Raw genomic sequence first — 13,016 nt, 5'->3', positions numbered from 1 at the left:
AGATATTGCTGCCTCCTAAGCGATTCCTTAAGATCGCCTCACTATAGGCAATAGTAGAAGATGCGCCGGAAGAAGAGGAACTAGTACCGCTAAACCCTAAAGCTAAAGAGTTTATACCTATAGAACGAGATACGCCTACTAAATAACCGGCGACGCGTAAAAGTTAACGGGAAGCCGAACTCGAGTATCGAATGTCGACGGCGTACGTAACCAATAACGAGCTTAAGACCGCGATTAAGGACCTATAGAAAGACCGTACTTCTATACTACTATAGAGAGCGAAGATTCACCTAGTATACTATAAAGTAGATAGCGACCTACTATATATTCGAAATTAATACGACGGCTAGAGCTTATAGGTACCAAATGACTAAGCCTTATAGACTAGGATAATCAAGATAAACTATAACGCTCTAGTAGTAGGCTATCTAGGACGAGCTCGTACTTATAAACTCGTAGCACGTAAATTCTACTAGCCTAGATTAGCGAGATCCGTACGTAGATATACCGCGAATTGCCGTACCTACCGTATAACAAAATCTCTATACTCCTAGCTACTAGGATTATTATAGCTACTTCCTATTCTAGATCGGCCTTAGAAACATATTGTAGTCGACTTCGTTATCGGACTCCTAGATAGTACTCTTAACGGTATAGTCTATAACAATATTATGACCGTTACTATTACGGGCAGCCCGCGACCCCTTACTATAGCTACGTCGGCCCGGCTACACCGCGGACCTTCTATATCGGGTTAGCGCGGCTTAGCTTTACTTTATAACTTCGCCGCGCCTCGCGCTCCTCTTTCGTAGCTTCGTAGAATAACAACTATCTTATTCGGACCCTATAGTACGCGCGCCCTTATAGTTTGTTCTACTACCCTACCTAGATCGCGGATCTAGGTAAGGGACGCGTAACAATAGGAATAGACAGAACCGTAGAACTCGAGAACGCGTAGAGTTATATTAGAATATAGAATACGGTAAGGCGTATAGCGCGTAGATACCTAGAGAACGTAATGTAGCGACATTATTAGTAGGTAGTCGCGCGCTCGTAGACAGTCAGGATATAGGCACCGTTACGCCTCTCCCGAACCTAGATAATATAACTTTATAAATAGCGAACGGCGGTATACTACCGCTACCTAAGCCTAAGGGCAAAAGTAAGTAGCGTACATCTCTTTTCCCCGACCTCTCCTCTTTCCCTTAGAGTTAGACATAGGACGACAACCGGCGGGTTATAGTAGACACCGGTGTCGCGCTATAACAAGAGATTAATAAAGCTTACTAGAAGGCCTTCGAGCGAGAAGAGGGTAGTAAGATTGACTTTATAGAACTGTTCGAGTTTAAGCTCGAAGAGAACCTAGGCGGCGACCTAGACGAGGTGTATCTATTACTCGACGAGGCAGAACACATTCTCGTATCCGAATACTAGAATGTCACCCTAGACAACCTTACGACCCTTATATCCTAACACCCGAAGACTACCTACGACTTTGTACTATAAGTAGTTAACACGGCAATTACTAAGGGTAGACAACTCGATATAATAGAGCGAGCTAACGACCTCTAGAACACCTAGTATACTACGCTATATACCGAATACGACCGTATCTACAAGATGCTACGAAGTAAAGAGCTTGTTATATAGAAAATAGTAGCAGATCTCAAGAGTAAGAAGGATTACGACCTAGCTAAGTTATAAGAGCTAGGGAAGAAATATAAGGAAGCTAACAACCTATATAAGCAGTTTAGCGAGATCTACGAGAAGGAGAAGAAGAAGGCACAAGATGCTAAGGCGAAGAACTAGGCCCTATAACAAGAAGTCGATGACCTAAAGGCTCGGCTTAAGGTAGGAGATACTATATAGAACGGAGGTAGGGGCCGCTTAGGCCGCCGACCCTCTCGTTCCCGCCTACGCGAGACCTTACTCGAGCAGCTATTACGTAGGTATCGCGAAGCTACTAGTGGAGGGGGCGGTAGCGGTAGTAGTAATAACGATAACGATAGAGACGACGATGACCGTAGCGATAATAGCCGAGGACGTAATAACGACCGTCCGCGACTAGGACCTAATAATAGTCGTGACTCGAGAATACGTAATACCCGTACCTAGACACTACTAGTTGACCTTCTAGAACGTCTCTTCACTATTGACCGCACCCTTACTCGCGGCATAGAGATCGGTAAGGGTATACCCGACCCTAAGTACTTCAAGAACGATAACGACCCTAATTTCGATAGCTAGTATAGCAGTATTCTCCTAAAGCTAACTATAGTAACCTTCCGTACTAAGGTAGATAGTCTACGCTTCGTATATAGGTAGACATAAGGTGATCCTTAGCGAAGTATTAAGCCGAGGATCCCTATGCCTAGATAGTAGTCCTTTAACGAGTTCAAGACTAGAGAAGAGTTGTTAGACTAGATAACACGCTAATATAGATAGATAGATTTGTCATTCCCCTATTCTAGGACCCTATCCGGCCTATATAGGTATATATCTATTGTTATATATAAAGGGAAACCCGAATAGGTGAAAACCCTTCCCGCCCCCGACTACTCCTTATCTAGATTAGCTTTCCCTCTAAACGTACGTAGTCTATATCACTACCCCGTTAGCCCCCGCTCCTAGCCGGTCTCGTCGCGCTACGTCGTGTCCTCTCTTCCTATACTGCTCCTACTAGGCGGTACTGTTCTAGCTAGCCCTTCTCTAGTATCTAGTTCGTAATACGCCGTAGGTCTTCAGCGTTATTAAGAAGTGCCCTAATCGTCCGGTTCCTCGCCTTTACTATCTACTCCCCCCTTCCTAGCGACTACCTCGGACAGACGAGGAGTACGTGCCGTACGTTCTAGGAGCGATAGCCGTAGGGGCAGCTAGTATTCGTGTATCCTAGGACCTTCCTCTATAATAGGTACCCCTAGAGGCCGATGTGTTCGCTTCGTAGTTAGGTTACTATACTACTCTATACCCTCGTAAGGCGGTAGTAGATAAGCTTCGGGGGGTACTTGACCGCGGATTTTATAGCTAACTATTCCTTAGGTTGTCCCGCTAGCTAAGGGCGTCCACTATGCCCTATAACCTAGTTGTTCTACCTCTCTTTCTATAGTTACTCTATAAACGATTTCTCACCTTCCTATTATATTGCTAGCTATTCGTCCCTTACCCGGTAGTTCGGCTCGTTTCCGGGTCGAATGCCCCTATACGCTAGTACTGATTCGCGGGCCCTTGCGACTGCACTAGCGATGACCTTCTATACTAGGTACTGTGCCGACTTGCCTAAGTAGGAGGTCCGTAGTCCCTAGATGTATAGGTCGATCGGCGGTATAGCGGTCTCGTGCTTAAGTATCCTCGTTAGTATCGACTTATATGCCCCGGTAACCTTCCTTAGGCATTAGTTTTGGATCTTCGCTAGCGGCGCGACGAGTCCCTTCGATAGGTAGGCCCTCTCGCCTAAGGACTACACTTAGCTACTATAGGTAAGGACTGGCCGTATAATAGCCGTATATAGAAGTCGTAACTACCGGAAGTCCGCCCCCTATATAGACGTAGTGAGCCTCTAGCATGATGCTATATTCTGTTTAGCTTTCCGTAATATTGCCTATACGTACTTCCTCTACCGTAGCGCCGGGTCTACCTATAGTCCGAGGATCCTAAGCTAATTTGCCGGGTTAGTCGTATGCCCCTATATCTAGATAGAAGCTTATATATTATAGAACCGTGGCCGGCGCGTAAAGTGTATCAGATTGTACTTTTCTAGGGCAAACCGAGCCCCGTGCCTCCTAGCCTAGTCCTCGTAGATCTTGTGCTTCTCTTCTAGTAGCCTATAGTTCTCCTTAGTCGAGGAAGACCACGCTAGGATGTTTATGTCGTCTACGAAGCCGCTCGTAGCGGTGTTCTGGGATTCTAGGGCTAGGAGTAGCGTCGCTATAAAGAAGAGGAACAGAATAGGTACTAGCGTTAAGCCTTACGGGATTCTAGTATAGACTGCTTAAAATGGGCTTCTATACTAGCCGACTAGGATCGACGTACTACGGTTTTGGAGGTAGTACCGTACGAAGTTAATAAGCTACTTAGGGAGTCCTTTCGACCTTAGGATATAGAGAAGCCGCGGGTATAACACGTAGTCGAAGGCTCCCGATATGTCTAGGCTAAGTAAGGAAGCCACCTTGTCCCTATTCTTATACTAGATAGCCTTTACCTAAGAGGTGATAAGTTCTATCGCGGATAGCGTCGATCGCTATAGGCGTGCACCTATCTAGGTGTCCGGGAGTAGGGAGTGTTCCTCTACCGCCTCGGAGAGTCTCGTTATAACTAGCTTCTTAAGCGCCTTCCTAAGAGTGTTAAGGAGCGCAATTAGGCGGTACGACTTTACCTACGTATAGTCTTCCTTCTACGGCTTACGTAGGACCACTATCGTCGATTTTTTAAAAGCTATCGGGTGGTATCCGGTCTGTAGGTAGGCGTTAAAGATCGCTATAACTACTAGGGCTAGTTGATCTCTACACTTCTTTAGTAGCTCGTTTAGGATCCTATCCGGCCCCGGGGCTTTCTTCGCCGGTAACTTCCTTAGTATAGCGGTAACTTCTCCCTCGGACACCTCCTATTAGACCGCGATACTAGGGGCTAGGGGAGTAGAGCTGTTTATGTCGCTTAGATCAGCCTCGACTAGGGGTAGGAAGAACTTACTAGCTAGTAGACGCGCCTTAGCCTCGGGGTCGCTAACCGGGCTACTAGGCGATTATAGCGCTAGGATAGAGAAGGAGGGGCCCTATATAGGGTCCTGTCGGGCCCATTTCGCTAGCTTCTATATCCTCTCTAGCTTACCGGCGATTTCTTCTACTATAGCCCTCTAGCCAACTACTTTCTCCCTCCGTATTATAGCTTTCTTCTGTTAGTATGCCTCCCTATATACGTTCTAGGCCTTCTCGCTATAGCTGCTCGTCTATACCCGGCGGGCTCTCCTTACTTCTCTTACTACCGTAGTGCACTCCGGCGTCTAGTATAGTTTAGACTATGTCGTTAGTTAGGCAAGCGGAACGTGAAGTAAGGTCGCTTTTCTTATTTCGTCTGTTAACCCCTAGACTACTTCGTCTATCTCGTCTTTACTATTGTATTACTACTACGCGATCTAGACTAGCCTCTTAGAGTTATCGAGGTACGCCTAGATGTTGGCCTAGTAGGCCTTTCCCTAGTTTAGCTTAGGGGTTCTCGCTAGTGTACGTTATATCTATATCGTAATAGAGGTCCTAACTAGTATATAGTCTGACGACGCCTCGAGTTCATGTTCGATCCTATAGTAGGTTACCGTATAGTAGTAGCTATCTAAGATCTAGGAGAGGTCGATTGTGCCTTAGAGTCCCCCTCTCTTCTAGGTGCCTAGGTCCTTCGGGGTATTAAGGGCAATTGCGTTACTCGCTATCAAGTCGAGTACTTCGTCGGCTATAGGGTACGGCTATATAAGGCTTTCCTAGGAAGGGTAGTATATGTTAAAGTCTCCTACTACGATATAGCACCCTTGTCTCTTGAGCGTACTGTCTAGGTGTCTATAGACCTCTAGGTCGCGGCTAGACCTCGAGGCTAGCGGTTATATATATAGGTTGTGTATCTAGGTGCTACCTACGTAGAGGGAGGTAATATCGCCCCCGCCTTCTTCGTCTACGTAGTATACTACCTCCTAGTCGGATTCTAGTATATCCTTACTAATATAGAAGCACGTGCGGGGTCTACCGTCGCCTCGTAGGCATGTCGTATAGCCTAGTGACTTATAGGTCGTTAGTCTCTTATAGTACGGGTTAATCTATAGCTCCTAGATTGTAAGGACGTAGTGGACGCGCGGGTCCGCCTCGTATAGGAAATGATTCTAGACTATATCCTTGCTATAGTTGACGTTATACTAGATGATGCTAAGCGTATCGAGGCTAGTCATCGGTATCGACAATTATTTCCTCTATATCGTCCTATGTCCTACTACCCTATACGTCCTAGTCTACGCCTATCGGCTATATACTAAAGGGGAGCCGGGCCTAGTTAGATTCCCTCGCCGTAGCTAGTAGAGTACGTGGCCTCCCGTACGCCCTAGGCTACGTATCCTTTATATCGTTCTCGGCCCTAGGGCGCTTATACCCGACCGCCGCTAGTTAGTTCCGGTATAGGCTAGCCTTACGGTCGCCGTAGAATCTTAGGGCGACGGTTCTGTTTGTGATTGCCTTGTTTTTCGCTAGTTTCCGCTATAGGCATTCCGTACTATACGATAGATAGTACCCCGGACAGTTCGCGTACCGTCTCGTAGTCGATTAAGGAAGGAATCGTATTTAGTAAGCTAGCTACGAGATAAGGTAACAAGTCTTAACCGCGCTTTCCTACTTATCTAGTACTACCGTGTAGCCTCGTTTCGAGAGGTTAGCCCGGAGCAAAAGCTTCCCTCTACGCCCTCCCTCCCTATTTACTCCTTAAGCTAATATCTACCTCTATAGGCCTAAGCCCTTTAGTGCTCTCTATTGACCGACATGCGTATCCGTCCTCTCGGGCTATATAGACAGTATTAGCCGTCGCTACTAGTGTATACTACGCCCTAGGTTTTGACGCCCTTCGCGTTACCGTAGCCTATCTCTAGAAAGCGGCCGTCTATACCTCGTAGGTTTGCTCGGGGCACACACTACGCCGGGCAGCGTACTCCTTACGTTTCTACCTACTAACTAATATAAAGCTCCTTATTACCCTGCCCTCGATCCTCCCCGATCATAGAACTAATCCACTTGTATTGTACGTCTTTTCCCCGTCCTAATAGCCGTCTTTTCCTTACTTAGGCTATCGTCTTTTCCTCGTCGTAATCTACTATATTAGACTAGGTGCGTTGTGTAGCGGGATAGGCAGTACCTTAGGCAAAACCCTCGTTCCTATACCGGGTGTTTAATAGGCCCTTATAGGCTTCGTCGCGTGTCTACCTACCTACCGTATTGCCCGCTAGCAAACACTAGATTGTTTCGTAGTCCGCTCGACGCCGTTATATAGTCCGCTTAGTTGTTGTTCTATAGTCCGCTCGTCTAATATTCGTCGCTTAGCCCGCTCGGTTTACGGTCTCCGGAGGTGAAAATTCTGTACTTATACTAGAGGTGTCCTATCGAGCGTATAGGCTACGGTTCCGCGCCCTTCTTATACGTAGAAAGAAGAGGGACTCGCTCCCGACACGAGTATACGCTCGTCGGATAGTTTTTATACCCGTTTTGCTAGTAGTCCTCTATTCGCCGCGGCTTCGCCTACGCTACGCGCCCGTCGCGCCTACGACGCTCTAGCGTAAGAATACTTAGCTCTCTCGTAGCTAGACGAGAGGTTCGTAGCCGACACTACGTATAGGTAATTCTCGTCGTCGACCAAACACGCTAATATAGTATACGTAATAAGGGAACTAAGGCTATAGTTAATATTGCTACCTATAAGTAAGAATAAGGCGAAACCTTTATAGCCTTCTATACCCGCTACTCGAAGTTACGCGCCTAGATGTTATAGACCGATAAGACCGAGCTTATACTATTCCGTAACCGACTAAACCGTAAGTACTTTATTAAGACCTTCGGCGACCGCGAAGTCGACCGCCGCCTAGATAGTATATAAGACGTTATCGAGGAGTATACCGTACTAGACGAGAGTTTCTACGAGACAGATCGACTATACCCGTAGAAGGAGCGCCCCCGGGGTAATAGCAACTCGAACAGTAATAGCGGCTAGAACAACTAGAATAACGGTAACGTAGTTACTAGTACCGCTACCGGTATAGTAGGTGCCTTAGTATAGCGCCTACTACAGTACGCTAGTACTAAGAAGAAGGAGGATCTGCCGACATATCTATAGAACCTACCTACGCTTAACCGTAAGTAGCGCGAAGACCTTAAGAAGTAGGGTAAGTACTACCGCTACCGTATAGGTTCTTACGTGTCGACTAACCCTAAATGCCTAATATATAGGTACGATAGCGACTATCGCCTACCGCGTCTACGTAATACTACGCCGAATCCGAACGCGAACCTTAGTTCCCTAGCCGCCGATCCGCGGTAGGGAAATAGTACGACCGCTACCTAAGCGTAGTAGATAGCGGTCACCCGAACTTCCTAGGATAGAAAGAGTATAAGATTGAGAGACACGGAACGTAAGAGACGGTAATAGACTATAGTAAGGAGCTTAAGATATCGGTATACGTACTAGATAAGCAATAGCTAGCTATATACCCTTATATAGTATTACCCGTAATGATATAATAGAGAAAGGCTTGAGGCCTTATAGATTCTGCTTCCACCTCTCTCTTTCTTAACTAGAAATTTATACGCAAATATACAATACCCCTGATCCCTTTGACATAAAGCCGACGACTAATACTAGGAGATAGAACGGCTACTACGCGGTAGATTACATACGCGGCCCCTATAGACGTAGTTATAGGCGATTATTACGAGCAAATATTATACTACGTCACCGACCTCGAATACGACATCGTCTTTAGCCTACCGTAGCTTATAGCGCACAACCTAAACATCTTCTAGGAGATAGGCGAGGTAGCATTTAGGTCGGATTACTGCTTTGGTCACTATCTATAGAATAAGACACCGATAATAGTACAATCCCTAAACTACCGCGAGAAGAAGAAGTAGGCACTAGTACGGTATAGACTAGAGCCCTTTACTAGAGATGTAGCGAGCTTTATAGCAGGAGGAGCAGAGCTAAATGTCTTATTATATAACCTAGAAGATATAGACGATAAAGAAGTAGACTACTAGGGCGTTTCTTAACGCGCGTAGGGGATATACGCGCACCGGCCTAGGGCTAAGTGCTTCTACATTATGCCTACTAGGCGTGAGAGCGACGGCGGAGAGCTTAAGCTAAGTATAATAGCTGCTAATGATCTAGACTAATTCTTGAACAAGCAGTTCAATTATAACCCGAAGGAGAAGTTACCGCTAATGTACTACGATATTACGGACGCTTTCTTAGCTAAGGATTATAAAGGACTCCTACCTTACCGACTAGGCGTAGATCATGAGATTTATATTAAGCCTAATAGTCTATAAGAGCCACTATACCGTAAGCCCTACGGCCTAGCTAAGAAGGAGAACGAGGCAGTTAAGAAATAGCTAGACGAGTAAACATCTAAAGGGAAGGTACGGAAAGTAGGGCAAAAGACGAACTAGTCTCCTATACTAGTACTAGTAGTACGTAAGCCTAGAGGTAGGCTACGTGTTTATATCGACTATAGAGGATTAAATGCGATTACTATTAAGAACCGGTATCCGATTCCCTTAATATAAGAGACGCTTAACCGTATATACGGTAAGAAGTACTTTACGAAGCTAGACATTATAGTAGCCTTTAACAAGTTACGGATAGCTAAAGGGCACGAGTAGTTAACGGCGTTTACGACACGATACGGCATCTACGAGTGTCTAGTGCTACTATTCGGCTTATATAACGGACTAGTATCGTTCTAATTATATATTAATAAGGTCTTATAAGAACACCTAGACGACTTTGTGTCGGCCTACCTAGATGACGTACTTATCTTTAGTAATACCTTAGAGGAGTATATTGAATACGTACGGAAGGTTCTTACTAAGCTACGCGATATAGGACTTATAGTGGACATCGACAAAAGCGAATTCTACTAATAGAAGGTGAAGTATCTTAGGCTAATTATAACCCCTAACGGTATCGAGATAGACCCCGAGAAACTCGAATATATTCAGATATAGGAAGCTCCTAAGAACCTGAAGGATGTCTAGGCCTTCCTTAGATTTGCTAACTTCTATAGGCGATTTATCGAAGCATTTTCGCGTATAGCTACTCCTCTTATAAACCTAACTAAGTCGGACGGACTAAGCAATCACAAGAACAGAAGGATTCAATAGTCACTAGATTACTAACGAGCCTTTGACAATTTGAAAGCTACGTTTAGCAAAGCCGGTATACTCGTACATTACGTACTATATAGGGAAATAGTAATAGAGACAGATTCTTTAGATTTTGTAAACGCCGGCGTACTTTCGTAGTATAACGAGAATAGTATACTACATCCTATAGCCTTCTACTCGAAGAAGTTGAGTCTATAGGAGTGCAATTATGAAATCTATAATAAGGAACTGTTAGCTATCATTAAGGCTTTTAAGGAATAGAGACCCGAGCTCGCCTACGAGGTAGATAATAAGGACTTATAGCTAGTCAAGATTTACACCGACCACAAGAACCTAGAATACTTTATAACGACAAAGTAGCTAAATCGGCGACAAGCGCGTTAGGCTAAGTTCTTATCACAGTTCAACTTTAAGATAATATACTGTCTAGGACTTTAAGGTATAAAGCTAGACAGCCTAACGAGACGTAGCTAGGACCTTCCGTAGGGGGTGGACGACCCTCGGAACTAGCATTAGTATCAGATATTGCTGCCTCCTAAGCGATTCCTTAAGATCGCCTCACTATAGGCAATAGTAGAAGATGCGCCGGAAGAAGAGGAACTAGTACCGCTAAACCCTAAAGCTAAAGAGTTTATACCTATAGAACGAGATACGCCTACTAAATAACCGGCGACGCGTAAAAGTTAGCGGGAAGCCGAACTCGAGTATCGAATGTCGACGGCGTACGTAACCGATAACGAGCTTAAGACCGCGATTAAGGACCTATAGAAAGACCGTACTCCTATACTGCTATAGAGAGCGAAGATTCACCTAGCACACTATAAAGTAGATAGCGACCTACTATATATTCGAAACTAATACGACGGCTAGAGCTTATAGGTACCAAATGACTAAGCTTTATAGACCAGGATAATTAAGATAAACTATAACGCTCTAGTAGTAGGCTATCTAGGACGAGCTCGTACTTATAAACTCGTAGCACGTGAATTCTACTAGCCTAGATTAGCGAGATCCGTACGTAGATACACCGCGAATTGCCGCACCTACCGTACAACAAAATCTCTATACTCCTAGCTACTAGGATTACTATAGCCACTTCCTGTTCTAGATCGGCCTTAGAAACATATTCTAGTCGACTTCGTTATCGGACTCCTAGATAGTACTCTTAACGGTATAGTCTATAACAACATTATGACCGTTACTAATAGGCTTACTAAGGAAGTCGAGCTGATCCCTATTAGCGTAATAACAGCATAGAATACGGCAAGGCTTTTCCTTAAACATATATTCTGTCGGCGCGGGTTTCCTAATACTATTATATTAGACCGTAGCAAGCAGTAGGTTGCTACCTTCTAGAAGAAACTCTATAAGATGCTCCGTACAAATCGTAAGCTAAGTTCTTCGTATCACCTAGAAACTAATAGACAGTCAGAACGTACTAACTAGGCGATAGAATAGTATCTCCGTATGTTTACTAACGAGGTATAGGATGACTAGGTAGAATAGCTATGCCTTGCTTAGTTCGCGATTAACAATCACCGGTCTAAGACTACTAGTATGTCGCCGTTCTACGCTACCTTAGGATATAACCCTAAGTTTATAGAGCGAGTTGACCTAAACGCTAGAAAGGAGGGAGGACTAACTACTCTCTAGCGACTAGACGCGCGATTAGTAGAAACCTTTATACGTCGAATTTACGAGCTTTATAAACACCTTTAAGAGAATATACGAATGTTATAAGCTCTCTAAGTAGAGGTAGCAAACCGCTACCGAAGCATTCCTCTAGACTATAAGGTAGGTAATTAGGTATATCTTAGTACTAAGAACATCCGTACGACTCGACTATCTAAGAAGCTAGACAGGAGATATACCGGCCCTTACTAGATTACGGAAGTTATGCCGGCTAGACTCTCTTATCGACTAAAACTATTAGACGCTCTAGTAGGACTTAATAACTACTTCTATACCTTACTACTATAACGAGCCGACCACCCCGATTTCCTACTACTTAAAGGGTAGCATCTAGCGCCGCTACTACCGATAACTATCGAACCTGACACTACCGAGGCTAATGTAGTAGCCGATATAGTAGTAGCACCTACGTATATATACGAGGTAGAAAAGATCCTTAATATGTATACCCGTAAGCGGGTAGGCAAGGTAAAGAAGGGGCATAAGCGTAAAGTAGATATATAGTACAAGGTGAAATAGGCTAGATATTAGAACGAGGAGGATAGTGAGACCTAGTAACCTATAGAGGATATACTTAAACACGCGGCCGCCGCTATTATAGACTTTTACTATAACCGGCCGGAGTTGTCTACGCCTATAGGCTTCGTAGCTCTATCTAACTAGTCCCTACTAGCTACTAAGGTGCTCGGGCTCAACTCGATTAGGGTCATTCCGAAAGACACCGTTACGAATAAGTCGCCTCGAGCCTTGCCTCTAATAGAATCTGCTCCGTACATATTCGATACTCGAGTAGAGCCTATAGAGCCTACAATAATACCTAACTTTGGTTATAAGGATTATACGCGAGTACGAGCCGAAGACAGACTTAGATCTAGGGTAAGCTAGCTAACTAGGTAACATATTTCTCGAAGGAAGCCGGTCGAGGATAGTCTTAATAGAGCGAATGCGATGTTATCGGATAACGATAGGGCACTAGAGGATAATTAGGCGTTCGCGCGATTATAGAGCTCGATAGGCAAGTGGCCTTATAAGGTGGATAACGCTTAGAGGACTAAGGCGTGTTTTAGGAGGGGGGATACTATTACGGGTAGCCCGCGACCCCCTACTATAGCTACGTCGGCCCGGCTGAACCGCGGACCTTCCGCATCGGGTTAGCGCGGCTTGGCTTTGCTTTATAACTTCGCCGCGCCTCGCGCTCCTCTTTCGTAGCTTCGTAGAACAATAACTATCTCATTCGGACCCTATAGTACGCGCGCCCTTACAGTTACTAATAGGCTTACTAAGGAAGTCGAGCTAATCCCTATTAGCGTAATAATAGTATAGAATACGGTAAGGCTTTTCCTTAAATATATATTCTATCGGCGCGGGTTTCCTAATACTATTATATTAGACCGTAGCAAGTAGTAGGTTACTACCTTCTAGAAGAAA

Source organism: Fulvia fulva, chromosome 5, assembly GCF_020509005.1.
Source record: "Fulvia fulva chromosome 5, complete sequence".
Lineage (NCBI taxonomy): Eukaryota > Fungi > Ascomycota > Dothideomycetes > Mycosphaerellales > Mycosphaerellaceae > Fulvia > Fulvia fulva.
This window is presented reverse-complemented; position numbering follows the sequence as displayed.